The sequence below is a fragment of the Tauraco erythrolophus genome, chromosome Z (genome assembly GCF_009769465.1).
Source record: "Tauraco erythrolophus isolate bTauEry1 chromosome Z, bTauEry1.pri, whole genome shotgun sequence".
Lineage (NCBI taxonomy): Eukaryota > Metazoa > Chordata > Aves > Musophagiformes > Musophagidae > Tauraco > Tauraco erythrolophus.
The window spans coordinates 3611501-3634640 of NC_141496.1; the positions used below are offsets into that span (position 1 = coordinate 3611501).

The window sequence follows — 23140 nt, forward strand, 5'->3', positions numbered from 1 at the left end:
AGTGAGATGGTGTTCCTGATGAAGTTCTCTATGCTGATAAAAGTATCAGTCAACAGAGTGTTATGATTTTTAACTCCGTCCGTCGGATTTTTTGCCCCCCAATAAACAGGTTAGTAAAAACCAGCTTCCCACTGATTTCAGCAGAGGTTAAAGCCCAGCTCTGGAGACCAGGGTGGTGTGAGGGCAGATTGTGTGTCGCTGGCCACTCTCCCAGAGCATCCTCTCTCGGTGCGGGAACAGAGGGCTATTCTCCATCCCCTGCCACTCTGTGTGGTGACATTTTCGGGACCCAGGCCTGAGGACTTTGACTGGGTTGTTTCCTGTTTTGACAATCTCCCTTTCAAATACTCTATATGCAGCATTGTGCAGGGAATTAAAAAAAAAAAAAAGCCCACAACAGCCCTTATCCTTCTCTCTTTAATATTGCAGTGAGCGGTGGGGAACTAAGGTCACGTTTCCAGTGGGGAGGGGGAAGACACGGATGGTGAAACAGGCTCAGAAAGTGAAAGAGAGGGAAACGAAGAATGAGAAAGAAGAAATATGTTCACCATCAGGGCTGCAGTGTGATATCTTCCCCCATCCACTCTGATTTTGTGGAGATGGGGTGCTTTCTCGATGCCGAAGCTCATGTGCTCTGTCTTTAAACCGCTGCTGTCAAAGCCTGGAGAGTAACTGAAACAAAAATGTCACAGGTCAAATGGATGTTTTCCAGTTGACCGGAGTGCAGTGTAAATCCTGGGGAAGGAAATAACCCACCAAACATCCACCAGCCCCGTGTCTGCATCCCCCACCCCGGTGCTGGCTGCTGGTGGCAGGTCCTACTAGGACCTGAAACCTTCTGCAAGCGGCATCTTCTCCCCCATAAATTTTTGTGCAAATCTAACAGATTTGATCTAGGTCAGCGATTAGGAGGATCAAGAGGTTGCTTCAGGTGAGCATGGTAGGAGGGAAAACCTCTGCCTGTTGAGGACCCCAGGCTAGAGGTTCATCCTGAGCCCCAGCAGCACATCTTCAGCCGAAGGCTGGTCTTTGCTGCTGTAAATTCCTAGGATTTAGATAGGCAACGCTCCTGGGGAGCATCGAGGCAAGCACGTCTTTGCCGCCACTACACACCATCCCTCGCAAAGTCCTCCCGAGGTTTCGGCGTGGCCGGTTGCTCTTCGATGTGTTGTAACCTGAAAATAAGGATAGATAAAGGCAAAATGTTCTGGGAGCGATGCCAAGCCCAAGGCACTGAATTATTAAGAGATTCGTATCTGGATTACAGATTTGTGCTCTTTAACAACTTTTAAGAGAAAATACGGTGTTTGCGGGATCAGATCGGGATCGTCCTAAGAAATAGAGCTCTCCGTTTTAAATTGTATTGCTTTTATTATTATTATTTTAATAATAATAATAATATTTCTCTGGTAAAGCCATATATGAGACTATTACTTGCATAGGGACTGAAAATGAACCTGAAACGATCAGCGTATTTTTTAAAGGCACTTTACAAGTCACTTGGCATTGGAGAAGGTAGAACTATCCGTCAAAGCAAGGCTTGGGAATAAAATAATTAGAAATCACACAACCATAGCAAAGGAAGATTAGTGCTAAAATTAGAAGCCATAAAGTTGTTTTTAGATTAGGCTGGAATCTGGGCAGGCTGTTTTATTGTACTGTGTTACTTAAGAAAATACAAGGTGAGGGGCGTGAATTGCCTGCATTTGGTTGTGCTGCAATGGAAATGCTCTCTGTAATGTTAGGTGGGATGATCTATGAGATCATTTTCAGGGAAATCCATAGGGAATGGAAGTACAATCCGCCATGGAAGATGACAAGCTGCTAAAGGAGCTGGGTTCCGTGCTGGGCTCTTTTTCTCACTCCCCAGGGGCATCCTGTAAGGTTGGTTTGGTCCTAGTTTTGTTTCAGGGTTGTAGTGGCCAAATGCCCATGTTGCATCGAGAAATGGTGGTAGGATGTCCAGGTGAGGAAGATTCTGTACCTGTAGGCAACGTGGGTGTGAGTTGGAGCTGCTGTGGTCCCTGAGCTGGCTCATTGAGGCCAAGGAGCAACGTTAGATGGGACATAGCCCATGCAACTCCATCACTTCCTGTATCTGCTGGAGCTCCTAATGCATGAACAGGAGTGAGTCCTCTATCTGAGGAGGGCCACAAAAATGATCGAGGTGCTGGAGCACCTCTCCTATGAGGAAAGGCTGAGAGAGTTCGGGTTGTTCAACCTGGAGAAGGGAAGGCTCCGGGGAGACCTTCTAGCAGTACTTTCCAGTACCTAAATGGAACTTAGAAGAAAGATGGGGACAGACTTTTTAGTAAGGCCTGTTGTGACAGAACAAGGGGTAATGGTTTTAAACTGAAAGAGGAGAGATTCAGACTAGATGGAAGGAAGACCTTCTTCACTCTGATGGTGGTGAAGCACTGGGACAGGTTGCCCAGAGAAGCTGTGGCTGCCCCATCCCTGGAAGTGTTCAAGGCCAGGTTGGATGAGGCTTTGAGCAACCTGGTGTAGTGGAGGGTGTCCCTGCCCATGGCAGGGGGGTTGGAACTAGATGATCTTGAAAGTCTCTTCCAACCCTAACCATTCTATGATCTATGATCTGTTGTGGAGACTGTATTATATCTGGAAAGCATGTATCACAGTGGGACCCACCTTTACCCTCTGCTGGTGTCAGCTCAAAGAGGTGGATGTCCCTCTAGTGCTGGTCTTCAGCTCCATTACACCATTATTTTCCAAGGGGCCTCCTTTTGATTAACGCTCATGCCAATTAAGCCTGTTGCAGCATGTGTTGTGTTTTGGGGACGGCGATGTACCTGATGTGTCTTGGTTCATGTGCTGGGGACAGGGCACGGCTGGGGATTTGCTTTTTCCCGTGTGCAGGTGCTGGGAGTTCATCCTCGCTGCAGCGGGTTGGGACACAAGGATCTGCCACTGCACTGGGCAGCGGATGGTTTTTTGGGTCCTGGTTAGAAAGGATGAGTTAAAAATACATGTCCCATTTGGCACACGAGGAGTCCTGGTGTGATGGAAGTAGGACGGAGAGAGGGACAAGGAGAAGCAACATGGGACAGCTTCAATGTGAAAAGTGGCTGAACAGACTAAACCCCTCAGTCTGGAGGAGAAGGAGCCAAGGAGGTATCTAAGTGAGGTAGATAAGCCCTATGTGGTGTGGAGGTGGATAGGGAAGAGTTATTTGTTGTGTCTCACAGCTAGAGAGGAACCATGAAAGTCACGGCAGAGGCCTTAAATAGGAGACGTGCTTTTTTATAAAACATGTAATTAAACTGTGGATCTCCTTGCCACAGGATGTGGTGGATACCAAAAGTATAAACGGCTTCAAAAACCTGTTAAGGAAATTTGTGGATGAGAGGTCCACCAAGGGTGGTTGGTGCAGTGCTGCAGGTACAGCCACCAGATGGGGAAGCATGGCGGCTGCTTGCTGGCCATCAGGAGCATATACCTGGAGAAGTACTTCGTGTGTGCCCCATTTCGTACACTCCTTGGTCCCATGCAGAGCTGGGATCTTGGGCTGCAGGACCTTGGGCATCTGCTCTGGTGTTGAACTCCATTCATGATGGTGGAGGACAAGAAAAGCCACATCTGCTGTCCCTCTCTTCTGGGCTTCCCAGGGCAAATGCACACCCATACCTGTAGATTGGACATCACCAAAACAGGCCAGGTGGGTGTTGTGGGGCATGATATTCCCTGATGTATCAACAAGCCTTCCCTTGTGATTTGGCTCTACTGTAGCGTGCCCGGCCGAGGCAGGAACACAGGTCCAGATGGGTTAAGATTGTCCAGTGAAAATGTCCTACTACCAAATTCCTCTTAAGTCCAACTGAGCATCCCAAGAGGGTACGGTCTAGGGAGGAACTGGCATGCTCCATGTATAAATGCCTTCAGAGAAAAAGTATCTTATACTGAGAAGCGTTCTGATATCGTTAGAAAGGCATAACGTGAGCCAGAGGTTGGAGGACAAGGTCAGGCACATCCAGGTGTTTTCACCACGGAGGTGGCCAACTAAAGGTCCCTGTCATCCAGAGAAAGGCGACTTCTTCAGTGCTGGTACCTTGAAATGGGGAGTGGGGGATTTCTGGGAGAAAAATCTGAATTTTGTGGGATGTGCTGCCTAAATATGGACATGGCTGGGCAAAGCCCTTCACCTGGTCCCACCAGAGGTACCAAATGAATGGGTCTATAGGTTCCCTCCCAACCAGGAAGCACCAGCTCCTCTGCGACCACCCGCAGCATCTTGTCTGTATGTGCGTTTCCCTGTGTCTGCAGTGGGAAAGCAGAGTGGAGCAGATTGCCATCCCCCCCCCAGAATGCTCCCCACCATGCCTTCAGCTCCCTGAAAGCAGGACAACTCTTCATTGACTCTTTGTAGCCCGAGAACAGAGCCTTGGAAAAGTCTGGCAGCAGGAACTTAGTACTAATTCCAACTAATGACTCCGAAATACTGACTGAGGGGAACAATTGGGCACCATCAAAAGGTGCAGACAAAAGAAGTGTGCTGTATTGTAAGAGCCAACGGAGCAGAATTGGGTCTGATGGACGGAGCACCTTTCGTATTCAGAGCGTTTCAAAGCCCTTTGCAGAGGAGTGAGCCGCATGCCAGCAGCGGGGTGGTGGAGCCGTCTTTGTGTGCCCAACAATAGCTGGCATGGCCAGTGGAGGAGAACCTGCTTGTGGTGGGAGAGGGGGTGGTGGTGGGAATGCTGGGGTTCTCTTGCATTTTCCTGTTGTTTCAGTGCCGTTAGGTCTCTAGCTAGCATTTGGATGGGTGCTGGAGGTGATCAGGCAAGCCTGGGCTGTGATTCCTCTGTTGTCCTGATGCTTTTGTGTCCGTAGCTGAGATGTTGCTGCTGCGTGTCTGTCTAGCAGCAGTCAATCAGCCCTGTGGGCTGAGCATGCTGGGGAAAGGTGAGATAAACAGGAGTTGTTTTGGAATGACGGAGTGGCTTGAGGCACCCAGGACAGACTATGAGATGGGGAGATGGGATTATTCTTTCTGAACACTGGCATAGGTCTCCCAGAGAGGTGGTGAATGCCCCATCCCTGGAAACACTGAAGGTCAGGTTAGACAGGGCTGTGAACAGCCTGATCTAGTTGAAGATGTCCCTGCTCACTGCAGGAGGGTTGGACTAGATGACCTTTAAAGGTCCCATCCAACCCAAACCATTTGATGATTTTATGATTCTATGAAGACCTGGCTGAGATTCCTCTGTTGTCCTGATGCTTCTGTGTCCATAGTTGAGATGTGCCCACTGCGTGTCTATCTAGCAGCATCTCTGGGCTGGGCATGCTGGGAAAATGTGGAATAAACAGGAGTTGTTTTTGAAGGGACATAGTGGCTTGAGGCACCCATAACAGTCTGTAAAATGAGATTATTCTTTCCTTCTTGAAACCTTCTTGAAAGCGCAGGTGTACCTGCAGTTCTGCTCATCTTGGCATCGCTTAGAGGGTCAGGCAGCTTGGCCTGAAGGACTGGGAAAGCCTCTCCATGCTCTAGCCTCCAAAACACAAGTGACTGAGCTACTTCATCCTCCCTAGAGCGCAGCAATATCGGTGTCTGGTCCTGTGGGTTTGCCTCGTCCTATGGACCTTCAGGTCCTTCACACATAGATCTGCACCCTGATGGGCTCAGTTTCTCTGCCCTTCTTTTATCTTTGGGGAAACGGAGGTGGAGAAACATCTTGTGACTCACACGAGAATCCCTCAGCACAGCTGGGAATAGACCTTGACCTCCCAGGTCACTAGCTGGTCCTCTAATCTTGTGGTCTCCGTGACAGTTTGGCGAAGGCCCGCGCGCGACATCAGCTCTTTAATTTTGGCTGATCTAGAATAGCACTGGCGCAGCTGGGCAAGCAGGTCTCTGAGTCCCGAAACCATTCCAGTGTCAGGGGTGTTTCTTGCCCATTGCAAGGAGAAGAAAAGGTTAATTGTATATTTTTTTTTCCCTCTCTTTTTTTTTTTTTCTTTTTTTTCTTTTTTCTTATTTTTTTTTGAAAAGAGGAAATAAATATACCTACCCCACCCTAAGGGGACTGCACAAATCTGTCAGCCCTTGGCGGGTGGGGGCAGGCAGCTGGGCTGCGTTAAGGAAGTCGCCCTTGGGAGGGAAAGGGTTGGGGGCATGGGTGGGGGGGCTTGGCTGCCTGCCTGGTGCTGCAGGCAGGGAGGGGGATGCTGTCCCAGGCTATATTTGGAGAGCCCGGGATGTGACGTTCTCTGCAGTGCCATGGGGACTTGTGATGAATTAATAGTACCCGGGCTTGGAATAAAAAAGATCTGCAGCAAAGCCTGGTTTGGGGTTAGAAAAACAAGCTGCGGGGTGAGGAAGGAGATCTCAGACCTTCTCCTGTGTCCCCTGGGTCCTTCGCTGCACCAGTTCCCTGCTAGCCAAGATAACCAGATTATGGTGGCCTCCTGCCTTCTCTGGAGGACCACTGGGTTGGCGTTGGGTTTGCCTTGTCGCCTCCATCCCAGCAGAGAAAGGAAGATGGGAAGCAGAGTGAGATGTGTTGGAAACCTGGATTCTCCTCACTCCTCCATCTGCGTTTCCATACTGCCTGCACTCCAACCGGGTTGGGCTGATGTCACGGCAAGACTTCTCCTTGAAGGCAGCGGTCTCGCACGCCGTCATCCCGCAGCGGGGATTTGATGGCGTGCAGATGACTTTGCTGTTTCCCATCCCATCCGCCTCGCCCCGAGGTTGGCCGGTGCTGCTGTCCGAGCAAGGGTGTCTCAGATGGCTGGTTGAGTGGCAGCGGTAGCAGAGGCAAGTTCTCCATGATGACCCAACCTTGTGTGGGTATTTAGGTACTGCTTCTGAATTAATGATGCCCAAAGGAATATATAAAGACCCAACATCTTAAGTTTCTTCAGGAGCTGAGTGCAAGAAAAGTACAGTCTCATGTGGTGGAGCCATAAGGTCAAAGCAAAGTAGCAGGGTTATGCGTTGAAACAGCTCAAAGCAACTTTCAAGCTTCTTGTCTTGTTGAGCTTCAAGGCATCTAAATTCAAAGCCGTATATCACATGGGGTGTGCTGTTTGCACAGACCCTATCCAGATCTTTGTCGTTGTGCTTTTATATCAGCAGTGGCTGGTGTGAGGAACCTCTGCGCGTCTTTTGAACGCAGTAGGAGGCCAGTCAACTCTGGAGGCTCAGGGGAGACCATGCTTGGAGGAGGACCGGGGCTGAAGGTGGGGGAGATGTTGGTCCCGGTAACGTGTTTGAGGTGGATTTACATCCTCACACTCTTAGCCAGAGGGATGCTTTGCCCATGGTTCTCATTTCAGCTGGATGGTGTGGTAGGGACAGGAGGGAAGACGTTAGGAAGGCAAGAAATGGATTTATAATCCCAAGCTAGCACTGCTTGGTCTAGGAGAGTGTTGGTGGAGCCTTGCTGGTGTTTTCCAGTGGAGGGGCAGACCTGCTGAGCCTGGGCATCCCCGTGGGGGCTGCGGGAAGATATGGTGCCTGGTGGCAAGGCATAGCCCTGGGGAGGAGGGGGCTCTCCCTGCCCCCTCCAGCACGGCTCTGGGGCGAGGGGCTCCTCTGGATTTAGCAGAATGGGTTTCCTTGCCTCCCGTCTGGGATTCACCATCTATTTGGGCTTTTAATACCACTTCATTCTCCCTCCCTACATCCCGCTCCCCTGTCCCAGATGTAAGTGTCTTTAATTAACTTACATTTTCCTGTGCGTGACAGCTCCTCGAGGTTTTGGTAGCTGTTTTCTGTCCTTCCACAGTTGTCGTTGACATGCAGTGCTTTCCTGGCAGGCTGGCCTTTAAGCCTACCGCGTTTTTTTCCCTGCTCTGAGGAATTATTTTAACATACTGGAAGGAAATGTTTTCCATGTGAGCCTTGTTACGCACACTCAATTGATTATTACGTGTGATTTTCCTGATCCCTGCCGGTATCTAGGGGGATTTTGAGCAAGGAAGCCAGAGGGGCGTAGGATGATGGTTTAGGTCAGATAGATTTATCTTCGTGAGTGACAAGACAGATAACTCTGGAGTGGCATGGCTACAGGTGTTATCATTTGGGTGTCTCCTCAAGAGTGAAGGTTAATGTCTTGCCACTACTGATCCATCACGGTGTTATCTGCAGGATTTATAGGTCTTCTTGTACCTTTCCAGCAATAGCGGGTTCACTTTTCCGGAGCTCAGAGCTATGTACCTGCTCCCTGGTTTGCAGCAGCTGTAGTGGTCGCATCAGCAAACTCCTGTTCTCCTGGGTTTTGCTTTTAAACCCAAAGTTAGGAATGAGCTCTGCTTGTTATTGTGTATTTTTTCAGTTCCACAGTGGAAGAAGGTGGGATGGATGGAGGCAAGCCCAATGTTTGAGTCCTCTCCCAAGGGAAGGCGTCAGGCAGATGAAGGCAAGACAAGCCTTGATCCTGCCTTCCTGGGGATCACCCTAAGAAATGTGAGCAGGAGGACAGCAGGGAGCAAGGAGGGACCCAAATCTAAAAGTAATAAATCTTTTTTTTTTTTTTTTTTAAAAAAAAAGCAGCAATAAATCCAACAAATTAAAATAAAAAGGCAACTAACATGACTGACAATTGTATAGTATCAGATAACACCACATCCTGAATTCCAGTGGGATAGGAAATACGAAGCAAAAATCACTCAGGTGCTTCTAGGTAGCGATAAGCGAAGCAATTCCCATTTACCGGTAGAAATAAAATAAGAGGTCCTGATAAACCCTCCATGACTAGACTGGATTAGGGCTCTAGCTGTGAAAATTCATTACGGGCATGCAAAAGAATGCATATCTCGCCGAGCTAAACTGACGACAAACACCATTTATCTGCAGAAGAGCCGATTCACTCAGAATAAATAGATTTCTTTCAAAGGGAAGAGGAGGGGAGGGATCTCTCAGAAATCTGTATCCCTGCCTTGTCATTTGTTATGAAAATAAGTCTCACACTTTTCTAAACCGTGAAGGGTGAATTTGAGTTGGAAGAGCGATCTTAAGCTCTTCCAGTGACTCCAGGGCCGGGTTGGGTCCTTTGCACATGGTGCCGGGAGCTGCTGATCTCAGGAGGGCTTCTGGTGGCAAGAAGTGCCCGTCCTCGTCAACGAGGGTAATGCAATTTGGTCAGACGTTTTCAGAGTTCCCATGAGCAAACCCATTACTTCACATTATTTTGTATTATTTATGATATTCTATGTTACTGGACTGTGTTTTGTAAGAATGACTTTGCATCTGGGACACATGCAGAAGGGAGCCTGTGGCACATTCTGCTCTGTCCTTGTCTTCAGCTCTCTTCCTTTTGGTGTCAGTGCTGGTTGAGGCTGCAAGCATCATGCTGCTGGGTAGGGCTTGGTAGAACAGGACGCGTTTGAGCTTCAGTCTGTGGTTGACTCTACAGTGGTTGTAGGTGGCTGCAGAAGCGCTTACAGTGGTGTGCAGGGACCAAAACATGATCTAGCACGTTTTGTTCTAACAATGAAGAATCTCAGGCTGCCTATATTAGAAACAGAATTGAGCTGGTAGGAGCCATGAATAGTGGAGGAAACCTTGATGTCCCCTTCGGTGGAAAGAGTGTTGAATGGAAAAAAATAACCCAAACAGAAGAAGGTATCTAGAAGTTTTTTTCCTGACAAGGAGTTTAACTTTTAGGTCGTCTAGTTTGGAATGGCTCCGGAGGTGGAAGCCTGACCACACAAACCCACCAAGCTCCCATCTCACACAGTTTGGGATGAGTGGATCTCCTCTCTAAGCCAATATGAAAGTCAAGGGGATGCTCGGAGAGCAAAACGATGCAGCTGGGACATCATACGTGCTCATAAGCAAGTTGGAGGACACACAGAAAATTTGGGTCACAGAAAAGCATGTTCAAAGGACTTTCCTAAATGCTTGATCCCAAATTTCTCAGGTACCTTCTCCATTACAGCAAGGAGAGATATTTGCACTGATTTCTGGCTCTGGATATCTTAGTGTTGCTTTTCCCTCCCTGGCCTTAGGAGACCTCATCAGCAGATGGCTTCTGGCGGCGGGGAACAGGAACAGGTCCTTTGATGAGCGGGAGGGACCGGCCACCCTGTGTCTGCTGCGGCCGAGGAGGAAGGCAACACACGTTGATGTTGGCCATCGCATGAATCTCTCTCACTTCTTCAGGGGCATTTTGCAGTTGTGTTTTGCCCTCATCATTTCTGCAGCGCTGGGCTGGCCGGGCTCACTCAGTGCTCGGGAGTGATTCTGCTAATGGGATCTGACCTGATGGCTTTGCATGTTTTAAGTAAATTAAACACAGCTGCTAGGAAAATCCAGTAACCTTAACAGCACCACGGCTGCCTTGTCTGCATTGTAATTACAGCAGCAACTGCCTGGAAGTTCTACTTTCTGGTTTATTTTTAAAATAACTTCGGAGCTACCCTTTGATCAGCTGCTTCATCCCCCAGTCCTGCCCGTCCTCTCCCTTGTTCTGAGTTTAACCCTTGCTGCTTCTTCAAACCATCCATCTCATTGCAATTTAAGTCAGTCGCAGTTGCAAGCGGCTGATTGCAGAAGTGACACCCGTCCCTGAATATATCCTGCAATTTTGAGCTGAGGGTGAATCCGGGGAGAATTTTAAGCTGGAGCTTATGAGGTGTGTGAATACCGCAGGCACTCAGGGAGAAGTGTTTTATGGATGCTGGGGAAGCGTGTCTTGAAATATGCAACTTTTTCTGCTGCTTCAACCGAAATCCTTTGCACCCCTTCAGAGAGACGGGCTTTCTGTCACGGTGACAACACTTCAATCAGAAGCGAAAGGAGTTAGTTTTCCATAGGAAGCAAAACTAGGAGCCTAATTAATTTTCCCTCATCAACGCATGAGTGGAACCCATGCCCGCAAGAGCGAACGATTGACTCTTAACACGGGCGTAGTGCATGCCCCTTCACTTTGTTAAAAACTCATGCCATCTTCACTGCAGGATCTACATGAGCTTAAATTTCTGGAGGAAACCCAGGCTCAGGGAAATGACTTAGGGTTTTGCACCAGAGCCTGTAAAAGGGCTCGAAAACCAGCTGAATTTTAAACATGTTCCAGTGTAAGGAGGGAGTTTGGCTCAGCATCACAGGATGGTGGTCCCATCTCAAGGGCACCAGAACTGCATCTCCCCGACTGCACTCAAGGTCACATTGTATTTGGTTATAGAATCATAGAATCACTGAATGGTTTGGGTTGGGAGGGACCTTTAAAGATCATCTAGTCCAACCCCCATGGAATGAGCAGGGATGTCTTTAGCTACGTTGCTCAGAGCCACGCCCAACCTGACCTGGAATGTTCCAGGGATGGGGCATCTTATCACCTCTCCAGGTAACCTGTTGCAATGTTTCACCACCCTCATCATAAATTATGGTTCTGACCCCCCTTTTTCCTTCTGGTACATGGGATGATCTGTCTCCTGGGGATCTAAGGGTACCTCCAACAGTCCCGTTTGCCAGCTTGTTTTCCAAGCTGACTTCTTTTCTCTTCCACCGGACTGGCCGGATCTCCGCTGTGATGCCCTGATCCGCTCTCCCATCTGCTCTCTGTGTTGTCATGTATCCGTATCAGGAAGCGAAGCAGGTGCCTATGCGTTTGATCTGGGCGAAAGCACTGAGTGAGTGTGATTGGGGTTGTAAAGTTTATGAGATTCTGTGTTTTATGGTAAATTTTAAATTGACTTTGCAATCAGGGGACATGAGAGTTTGTAAAGGAAAGTCGGTGTGATGTGTTGCAGAACACAAGGTGGTAATTTCCCCCCTTACATTGATGCTATCAACAGCAAAGAACAAAGCAGCTGCTTCTCGGAGGATTGTTTTTTTAATGCATTGAATTTATGTAATTTGTGGACTATTATTTATTACACGGGGTTTGTCCCCCCTTACCAGCTTTCCCTCTCCCTCCGTTACTAGAATAATGCAGCACCATCTTATCTACCACTTCTCATCTGTAGTTTTCAAAGCCCTTCCCAACCACGGCCGACATCATTGTTTCCATTTTCACACAGGAAGGGGAAAATTGAAGGCTGGAGGTGGGAAAGGATGTCAGCCCAAAGACACAGCCAGGCCACTCCTCTTCCTGAGCACGATCCAGGCACTCATTTCTCCCCGGGTTGAAAGGGATGAGCTGTCTCAGGGCATTTTTGGCTGGAAGCAACAGTCCCTGGCAAGCCTTCGTCCAGCAAGGAGAGCTCTGTGCCACCACTGTGCCTGTGTGCTGCCCTGGCAGCTACCATGGGTGCTGCCACCATCTACCCACACTGGTACCATCAAGATCCTACAAGCCAAAGCACCTGTTCTCCACACACAAAAAAGGGTTGCCATTAAAACTGGCTATAATCGTCACAAACACTCTGCTAAGCAATGAAACATCAGCCTGTGGCAGTGCATGATAGATGTGCCTTTTCTAAATACGTTTGCCGGGTGGGATTTTCTTCAGGGATGTGAGTGACTTGGTTTCCTCGACTCCAGTGGGCTTCTCCAAGACATTGCCCTACTTGAGGCAACATGGACTTTTGGTGAGGCTCGGGTTCTGAAGTTGCTCTGTTGGTTGACGCAAACGGGGTTTTCAGCTGAGTGGAATATTTTCTGGCGAAGTGAGATTCCTCTGTCCACATTTAGACACCTGGATGGTAGCCACCACTTCCTTAGCTGCCCAGGCTGCCTTCACTATTGATGGAGAGCAGTAAGCACAATTTTGGTGGCGTGGTTTCTCTCCTCCTAAAGGAGATGTCTAGCTGAGATCAGCTTGAATCATAGAATCTTAGAATCTTGAATCAGAGAATCGTAGAATCATTAAGGTTGAAAAAGACCTCTAAGATCATCAAGTCCAGCTGTCAGACCAATACCACCATGCCCACGTCTGCACATTTTTTGAACACTTCCAGACGTCGTGACTCCACCACTTCCCTGGCAACTTGTTCCAATGTTTGACCAGAAGCTTGCTGTAGCTTCCCTCCTTTGCTGATGGAAGGAGTCTAACGAACTAGCCCAGATAGGGGTATTTTTCTGCAGATACATGAGGGGTCTCTAGCCCCGAGTGGCTCCTTCCCACCACATATTTCAGTTTCTTGACATAAAACTAAATGGCTGGAAGGAGATTTATCCCCAGACGGCAGTGTGACATGGGTTTTGCGCGCCCCATTTCACGTGCTCTGGTGTTCGGCCACGGCTGGGCTCTGTGGGTTCACTAATGTGTCTGATGAGGTCACAGACACTTGAGAACATATCAATGAAAGTGGCAGAGTCCTCTGGGAGGAGCCTGGGGTCACCCGGGCGCAAGGAGAGATGTGAGATGAGCTCTTCCCCAGGCTTAGGCTCGTTCGTTAAGGCTGAATCACAGCAAAGGTGTTTTATGATGTTTGGTTTGCAAGATTATTTGAAAACTGGAGAGTAAATTCCATTTGATGAATGATTCATGACATGGGTTTGCTTATCAGTTGCTCCTCCTCCTTTCTTTGTCAAATTAATTCTCTCCAGTGGTATTATGCAGGAGGCAGCCAAACACTGGAACCATCCTCTTCTAATGCAAATGGGTTTGATTTTGGAGCTGTTGAAACTTGAACCAGGAGCTGGATGTGGGCTGCAGTGGAAGATAAAAACACAAACTTGGTGCCCAGTCTTCTGTTGTAGTGGGTGGACGTTCGGTCAGTGGAGTCCGGAGGGTTTTTCACACTCTGAAATAGATACCGATGTTTGAGTAGCTAAATGGCCCTCCAGGCATGCCAAATTGTGCTGACTGCATCGCCATGGACTGTAATAAGAGCTAGGACAGCCACCGCACGTGTAGGTCATGATTCAGCAGCTAGACATAAGTGCCTAAGACATACTGCTTAGTCTCCAGCTGCCAGTCAAGAGGGATGCACGTCACATCTGGCAAAACCATGCACAGGTCTTGGATAGCTTAGGGAGTCTCATGTGGTGTTTTAGGCAACTAAATCCAGGATTTACATGTGGGCGCCCCAACCAAGATGCCTTAATCTGGAGCTGAATCCTACCCTGCATGCCAGGGATGGGTACAGATTTATCAGCCTGTCCCTGAGGGTCATCACATTGCACGGACCCAGGGAAGGACATGTCCATGGTCCATGCTGCTGGCTGTCAGATCAGGGCCACATGGTGCTTCAAGTGAGCTAAATTGGATCTGCTGACTGGTCAGAGCTAGAGCATGGATGGACTCCTTGGGGAATAGTCCATTGGGTGTATATGAGTGCTTGTTCTTTGAGAGCAGGCTTGTCCACAGTGTAGGCAACTCAGAGAAGGGCTGTTTCTTCATGTGAGGTTGATCTCGAGAGCAGGACAGGCATACCCCATCACTGAGCTAGTTGGAAATGGTCCTTCCCAGCTCCATGGCTCACCACAGCCAGGGGATGGAGAGGTCGGTGCGCTAAAGAGAAGCAGAAGCTTCTCTTCTAAAGACACACGGTGAGAGGGACAGACCCGCGAGTGAGCTGATGTGGCATGTTAGTGATGTATTCAAGGAGAATAATTAGAAACCTAAGTGTCATATCCAGGAGGGTGTGTCTGGTTCATCTAGAAACCACCCCAAGAAGCTAAAAGGGACCTTGTGGCTGAGGGGAAAGCCACAGGCAAACTCGTTCGCCTTGTGGGTTTTCATCCCGCCTGTGTTTTGGGAATGAGAGAAGGAAGTCTGGGCTGCTCTCAGCAATGCTCGCCCTCTTTGGAAAATGCTACCAGGGCACCAAGGCGTCCTGCCCGGCTCCCTCTTTGCTGGCTCAGGGGGCGGACCACCACTGTGGTTGTTCGCAGGGGCTGTTCTTCAGACCCTCTTCATGGCAATGGGTTAATGAAACTGTAATTCAAATGCAGCCTTTGCTCAGCCCAAAAACTCCCGTTTATAGCCTCATCCCAGGAGGATTCTCCTGAGCCTCAAACAGTGATTTTTTTTTTTTTTCATATGTTGCGTTGCAAGCTGTTGTGTCCCTGAGTTCCCCTTGCCACGGGGAGAAGCCGCAATGCAGGACTCTGCCCGTAGAGAGACGGAGACGACTTTTAAGTAGGAGTCAAAGCTGAAGCCCAGCGTTGCTCCAGGGAAATGCGGTGCCAGCCCCTGCCGTGGTGCTGGGAGGAGGTTGTGCATCGACCTCAGCAGAGCTGATGAGCTCTGGCACGAAGCCAGGGCGTTGCAGGGTTTTTGCCGCCTTCCCTGGGAATTTTGCCCGAAATAAAGACGAAGGCGCTCACCCACGTGGGCTTGTTGACAGTGGCCTCCGTTAAGCTCTTTGCCCCCCTCGCTGATCACTTTTGGCTGTTGAGCAGCAAACGAGCCATTAGTCCTTGGCGGCAGCGGTTGCTCGTCAGCTAATGATCCGAACTGGGGCCGGGGCTAAGGAAGGAGGTCACGCTTGAGTGCACAAGGTCAGAGCAGCTGGATGCTCTCAAAAGCAGATGGACTCATTAGCCGTAGAGAAGTCCCCTTCTTGGGGCTGATAGTGGCCCCGGAGCTTGGCCAGCCTGCATGGCTGCAGTCACCTGGCTGGTCTGCAGCCACCACGTGCTCTACCAGCCGCCTGTGCTCTGTGCATTCAGTACTTCTTCCAGTACTTAAAGGAGGTCCACAAGAAAGCTGGGGAGGGACTTTTGACAAGGCTGTGTAGTGATAGACAAGGGGCAATGGCTTTAAACTGAAAGAGGGGAGATTTTGATTAGATATAAAGAAGAACTTCACTCTGAGGGTGGTGAGGCACTGGAACGGATTGCCCAGGGCAGTTGTGGCTGCCCCATCCCTGGAAGTGTTCAAGGCCAGGTTGGATGAGGCTTTGAGCAACCTGGTGTGGTGGCAAGTGTCCCTGCCTGTGGCAGGGGGGTTGGAACTGGATGGTCTTGAAGGTCCCTTCCAACCCAAACCATTCTGTGATTCTTACTGCCTAAATGTCCTGGTACTGATGGTCGTAGAAGCACGAAGAGGAAGAATATAGATCATCACACAGGTTACCCGTTGTGGTTTTTCTCTGGTCCTTGAGTGCGCACGCTCTGCAATTATCTTACCAGCTAAATAAAATGGGTAGGGTGGTCAGAGCCCCTTGGTTCCTTGGTCCAGAGACAGTCAACCTGACTTGAAAAATGTTGTCATCACGTTCCTGTGAGAGAGAATCCCATAAAGGCTGAGAGGAGATCGGTGTCCCTGTCTAAAAGCAGGCAGAGGGTAGGAGAGGGTTCTCAGTTGCTCACGATGCCAGCGTCACAGGCAGTGGGAACTAGTGCTGGTGAACCCATGCCAAGGGCTGCCTGGACAAGGCAAGGAGGAGATGCTGGTGTCTTTCCAGTCGGGAGCTGCTTGGGGACCCTGAGAAGAGGAGGCAGCATCTCCACCTCCAGCTGACCCATGATAACAAGCATCTCGTTTCATTGGTTTCAACCTTCTCATGTAAAATTACCAAATGGGAACGTGCTGCGTTGGCTCTGCCTGTGTCAAACATGGCAAATTTAGAGATCACGCCAAATAAACGGCCGTTTCCTCACTTTGAGCCATCCACAGTTGACTGCGTGGTGCTAAGCCTTGGCAGAGAGATCTCTTTTCCCTTGAAGCTTCCACTAGTTGATGGGAACCCCTTGATCCCTGCCAAAACTCAGGCAGAAACACAGGTTTAAGGACAGGTGTGAGCTGGTGGTGCCATTTTGGGAAAAGTACTCCAGATGTGAGCTCATCACTTCTTTTTCACGCGGATACTGCTTCTCCAGCTGACTGCTGACCCACAGGAGCTATTTCCAGCTACGTACAGGCATAGCATGTGTGCCCAGCTGCACGCTGGTCTTGTAAGGGCTGCGGTGGTCTTCCTCTCTGTCCTTACCCAGGAAGACACCTAGGCCACCACCCCTAGCTGTACTAGGGGAGCTCTGGACCCCGTCCATACGATGACTGCCCGCTGATGAGAGTCTCGCGCCTTGAGGTTGCGCTAAAGCAGGCTCAGTTCCCCCAAAAGCGTGCCTGTGCTGATCTTCACCAGCCCTTGGAGTCCTGCCCACCTCCAGCCCAGCTGCTGGCCACCTCGTCCCTCACCAGACACCTGTAGCCTATGTTAGCAACCATCAGCATGTTTCATTATCTGCTCTAGCATGGGCTGGTGACAGTCCTACTCAACACCTCCTGCATGGAGGTGTCAGCTCCCTGTTTGGAAATGCCAGCCCGCTGTCTCCATCATCTGCAACTGCAAAGTGATGGCCAGGAGCTTCTGCAGAGCTGTGTTTTCCTGAGCTTTCCCAAGCTAAGAGGGATAGAGGACTTGTACGGGCAGAATTGGGGGGATGCTGGTCATATACCTTACCCCTCTGCACCCCATTACCTGCACGATGTGGGTTGGTTGAGGATACCACTGCAGATGCCACTGAGCTACCGCCCACAACTGACTTGTGGGTGTAGGACATTGATAATCCCAAAGGGACCAAGGCATAATGTTCAGCTGCTGGCAGGGAGTGGGATGGATGAAGCATCCAACAGGATACATTTCTGGACTGTTCATCTCCCAGCTGTCACAGGAGATGTGATACAGCGGGAGGATGGGTTGGATTTGCACCTCCATGGCGCAGTGTTGCTAGGTGATTTTGTGATACGGGCACGAGGGAAGGGTGAAGAGCAGAGAAATAGCAGAACTGACTCAAAAAACGGGTGGTAGGAGAGCAGAAGCAGGCCTGGTTTGGTGGTTTCTCATCATCTCAGCAGAAGGTTTCTCCAGAGTTGGCCCTTCTTAACCAGAAGCTCAGTTCTGGGTCTGATGAAGGTTTTTGTTGTTTGTTTTTTTTTTTTTTTTCCTCTCTGTTGTTCCTTAGGAAATGGTCAGAGGAGCAAAGAGAACATCACTGGAGATTTGAAACGAAAACAAGGGAACTGGTGAGTAGGTGTTCGGCTATGCCAAGCTCGTGGCTTTGTGAGGAGAGCTGGTGGCTTCCCACTGGCAGGATGCGAGTCGAGGAGTAAGAAGCGGCTGTCCGGACATCTGTCTGATGTCCTGGGGGTCTGATCCTGCCCTTCACTTACTGGGGACTCCTGCGGGAGAGGAGGTGATTGGTAGTGTTGATGGATCAGCACAAATCAGCTTCACCACCACCACGACTCTCTGCTGTCGTCAATGACCGAACCGCTGATTGCTCTTTCTGTGAATCCGTAGAAGATGCTCTCACAAACGCATGTGTTCTCCGTGCTGTAGTGCTGGAAAGAGCCGGAGTGCACTGAGCAACAGTACCTGATAATGCTCAGAGTGCTTTTGGCTTTTGTTGCGCCTGGCCCTGTAGAGGACCCGGTCATGGGACTGCCATCCGGGTGACGTTTCAGGGTCCTCTCCAGACTGGATTTCTGCAGCTGTCACACAGGAGGCTGTGGCTTGGGTGTTAGCCTAGAGATCTTGAACAGGAAGAAAGGAGCATCCTTTTTTATTGTCTAAGCTGGTTCGGATATGCCAGAGCCAGATCCTGAGTGGATGTTGCTGAACTGAGTTATCTTGCGTTGCACCAGGTGGAAGGCCAATCTTTTTACACCATCTTCTCGTGAGAAACTGCATGATTTGCACTGGCCAAACCCTTAGCAGAGCTGTGCTGTGGGTCCCCACAGGTTCCCATCCATCAGGGACTGAATCCCCACATCTCCCCTGCTCATGGATTCATAGAATCATAGAATGGTTTGGGTTGGAAGGGACCTTAAATATCAACTTCTTCCAACCCCCTTGCTATGGGCAGGGACACCTTCCACCAGACCAGGTTGCTCAAAGCCTCATGCAGGTTTAAAGCCCTGCACACGTTACGGATGCTGAGGAGCACCTCAGTGCTTGGGTTATCACAGAATCATAGAATGGTTTGGATTGGAAGGGACTTTTAAAGGTCTTCTAGTCCAACCCTCCTGCAGTGAGCAGGAACATGTTCCACTAGATCAGGTTGCTCAGAGCCCTATCCAACCTGACCTGGAGTGTTTCCAGGGATGGGGCATCTACCACCTCTCAGGGCAACCTGTCCCAGTGTTTCACCATCCTTATCATAAAAAATTTCTTCCTTCTGTCTGTTCTTGGGTCTGTGCTGTAGCCTGGACTATGTGGACGTGCAGGAGCAGTGGTGGTGGTGGGTGGATCATAGGGAGATGCAGATTTAAAGACTCACCTCAGCTTCTTATAGTATAGGTATGAACTTAGATGAAGGGAGAAGGTGACACAGGCAGAGATGAGGAGGGACTCAGGGAAGGACTCTTCTTCAGACATTTAACAGCATAGAGGCCCTTTATAGTGAGTGTGGGTGTTTTTAGCCTGTGTTACACCTGGTCCAGTTTGGGCATCTACCCTAGGACGAGCCAGATGCCTGTCTCTCTCCTCCAGCTGCAAGAGCTGCCCAGGAGAGGCGTTGGTGTGTCTGCAGTTTCACCTCTCGGCAAGGCAGGCAGGAAGGGTGCTGAGACCTGTCTTCCCTTGGCATCCCTCCGAGCAGAAGAGCCTGAGAAGTGATGCTTTGTCCCAGCCAAAACAGGGACAAACAAAACGTCTCTGACTCCAAACCAGGCGCTAACCGGGGCCCAGAGCAGAGACCGATCTCCTCTCTGGCTCCCACACCTCCCGCTCCCTCCCTGCCACCTCTCTGCCATCAGCTAAAAAATAAGCTCAGCTTGTTTTCTGAGGAGCAGCAACCCCCTCGCCTGGAAGGCCACCGGCCACGGAGCTGGGTGCCATCGCCAGCCTCAAGCTGTTGGACCCTGTCCCCTCCCTGGGGAGCCCTTGCACCTGTCTGCTCCCAAAATCCAGCTGCATTTTCCCTCCATGCAGCCCAGCCCCTGCACGCCTGGCAGAGAGGGTGATAACTGTGGGGAGCAGCAGATATCTGAAGCACTGGGTATTTTATGGTGGTGGCTTTCCTGATGTACAGGCTTTGGTCCCTCGAGCTCCTACAGTCCTGGAGTGATGCAGCATATTGAACACCCGTTTGCACTGTCCTTAGCATTAAATAATTGGCTCCTCAGCATATTTGAGTTGGAGGGTATCTAATAATCCTGTGAATTATCCATCAGGCTCCATTATCATCTCTGCACTTCTGCACCGACTGCCTCGTATCGACTCTGCCCGGGGTTTACAAATAGATTTAGTCTCTCCCACAGTTTTTCTTCTTTTTTCTTTCTCTCGCCCTCAAAGGGGCAGTTTCGGGCTCCATGCAGTTCGTGCAAACGCTCCCGTTGGCGACAGCATCTTTGTGTTGACTCATGAGTGATGGGTCCCATCCCTGTCCTGGCTCCACTTCTGCCAGAGTCCCCAAGCAAAAAAAATCTCGTTTGCCACCAAGGACTAGAATTGTTGTCTCGATTGAAAGAATTTGCTTTTCCAACCTACAGAGTGATAAACCATCACGTTGCTGGGGTTTCCTTATTGCTTCGTAGAGTTTGTAGGACGCAGGATAATGACCTGTCACCTCTCCTCTGGCAGACCAGCGCTGCACCGCTCACATGCAGGGCAGAATCCCTGCCTGTCTTGATGGTATTTTAATGAAGATGCTTAAGAAGGCTCCTAAAAAGCCTCCTAACCAGGTATGTAATGTGAAAGCTGAGGTTTTCTCATATTATTGTTGATATCTGGTGCTGTCATCGCCATACCAATGATAGGAGAGATGCTCAGCACCACTGGAAATCAGGCTTGTGCCCACCTCCCCGGGTCTGCAGCGTCCTGGAGGAGGTGGATGGGATGGGCGATCTTATCCCTGGGGATCAGATTTGCTTCTAGAGCTAATCATGCTGGAATAACACACATCAGAGCCAAGGGTTGTAGTCACATGTGTCCCCTTCTCTACAGGCTGTGGAGCTGCTGCTGGATGTTTTGCCAATGTCAGGAGAGACATATCCGGGTTTTGCTCGTGCAAAATCAGATTCTTCCTTTTTATACAGGCTAAAAAATAGTTTTCCTGGTGAAACATTGTGGTTATCAGGGCTGTGATGTATGTTTCCAGGCTGGTATTGCAGGCGAACCGGGGCGTAGCGCTGGGGCAGGCAAGAGGAGTCGTAAAAAAAGGACCCGTCTCTGTTACGAACATCTCCCTGTGCAGTCTGAACCTTCCTCTTCCGAATCGTCCTAGAGACATCTTTTGCTTCTAGGGTATGAGACATGCAAGGCAAATTCAAGCAGCTTCACCCCATTTAGGAGCTCTTCAGCCCTCACGTTGAATTTTGCCCCTGCATTTCGAGACTGCCCTTTGAAAAAATCTTTCCTAGTTCTAACCTGTCAAGAGGAGATTGATAGGAGGAGATTAATATCCTGAAATAGCTGCCTGGTACTTTTGTAAAAACATGTCAGTGCGATTGTTTAAAGGAGAAAACAGTTTCATTTTGTACTGAGATGTGTAAAGTTTCACTTTACATCCCTGTCCTGAGTCCTGTACATTGTTGGGCAGGAGCCATCTCTAAACCAGTGAGCTTGCAGTGTAAACAGAAAAAATAAAAAGGTGAATTATTATGGAACAAGAGCTGTTATATCTGATTAACACGTGGAGGAGACCGATGCTGGATGGTGTAAAGTGACCCATCAAAGTCCACGTACCTTCCGCAGAGGCAGAGACCTGGTTCTCTGAGACATCTGCAATGTCTTAAAGTCTTCAAATTTTACTTCTCCAGAAGATGTGACAGCGCTCCCGTGTAACCGTAAGACAAAAACCTCACTGATTCCTGCGCCTGTGCCCTAATGTCATTACTTTCCCTCTTTTGCAGATCCGCATAATGACATTCATGGTCACACAGGCACACAAAAAGAATACTTTATATAAAGAAAACGAATCTGGCTTCAACCGGCTCTCGCCTCCTGCTGCGGTTACCTCCAGACCCCGGCTCGCCCAGGGTGAAATGAAAAGGGGAGTTAATGTAGCGGGGTCGTTTCTCGCTGCTGAATTGGTCAGCCGTCTATGGAGCCAATTTCTGCAGCTTTTCAGTGGCGTGGCAGACCCCTGGGTAATATTTGCTTGAATAGAACCGTAAGTGTTTAAGCTGTGTTGCTAGGAACGGCTGTTTTATCCTATGCATCTGAGATTCCAACCCGTCAGACATGAAGCGGGTCAAGACTCTCATGCCATTGTGTGCATTATAGCGAGCAGAACAGAATATGCTTGATAAAAGAGAGGACTTAAAAGAAATGCTGCTTTAGACCTGCAACTTTCAAGTCCCACAATGCTTCAAAGACCCCTCGTATAGACTTTGAAAGGGGCGAGAAGGCATTACCTAATATTTGGAGGAAATGAATAATAAAGCATCCCAAGTGCCGGGAAACTAATTTAGGAGTGCACGTTGCACTGTATTGCCTCTGCTGGATTCGCTCCCCAGAAGAGCAGCTAACAAAAGATTAAAAAAAATAATAATATTGCATTTGGAGACCAACTTTTCTCCCTTTTTTTGTAATGTTTCCTGGTAAGAGTTACTTATGAAAGGATGACACGCAGTCCACGCTGCAAACACCAGGTCTCAAATGAAGCTCGGGAGCCCGTAAGGTTTCCCACTGTTCCCTTCCCCACCGCAGCCTTTTGTTCCTTCTCGTTGAAAGCGTTGCTGGCAGGATGCTTGCAGGATGCTGAGGCACTACCCGCTCGTGAAGTTTAGTGATGTCTTAGGGGACAAAAAAAATGATAAAACCAACCTATTTGTGTGGCCTTTGCTTTTGTTCCGGCAAAACCACCTTTGGGTAGAGTTGGGACCGCGACGTTGCTGACCTGTTGCTCCTTGCAGCAGGAGCTGGAGTCTGGTACCGTGCTGGAGGTACCAGTTACGTTTCTGGTGTTACTAGGGATGCTGAAGGCACTGTTCGGAGCCTGAAATGCTTCTTTCCATTGCTTGGTTTCTTAGATGCAGTGGTTCCTCAGGCAGTGGTCTCCAGAGCCAGCAAGGCTCCCATCGGACTTAGGAGCTGCTGAGTTTCTGTGGGCTCATCTTCTGCCTTGTATCACGAGATGCGGGGTCAGCTCCAAGTGTGGCTGAGGGGGAAGCCCGCCCCAATGGGACTGGTGGGATTGGACTGATGGCTCTGGGCACGTGGGATTCAGTGGAGGGGAGGTTTTGCTCACCGGTTTAATCTGCTCCAGAGCAGAGTTTTCCTCTGGGAATCAAAGCCTGTGGCATTCCTAATCCCACGAAGTGATGGGAGATGAGGACAGCCGGGCATCTGCGAGGTCATTCAAGCAAGAAGAGCTCCGCTCTTCTCCCCT

General features: G+C 49.5%; 1 protein-coding gene across 1 annotated transcript in view; it reads left to right on the forward strand.

The window, feature by feature from the left end:
* Positions 1-23140, forward strand: part of ZBTB7C (zinc finger and BTB domain containing 7C) — a 138134-nt gene that overhangs the window by 48990 nt on the left and 66004 nt on the right. Inside the window, exon 4 of the mRNA XM_086629793.1 lies at positions 17768-17828. The gene's annotated coding sequence lies outside the window, so the exon portion shown is untranslated. The remainder of the gene's footprint in view (positions 1-17767; positions 17829-23140) is intronic.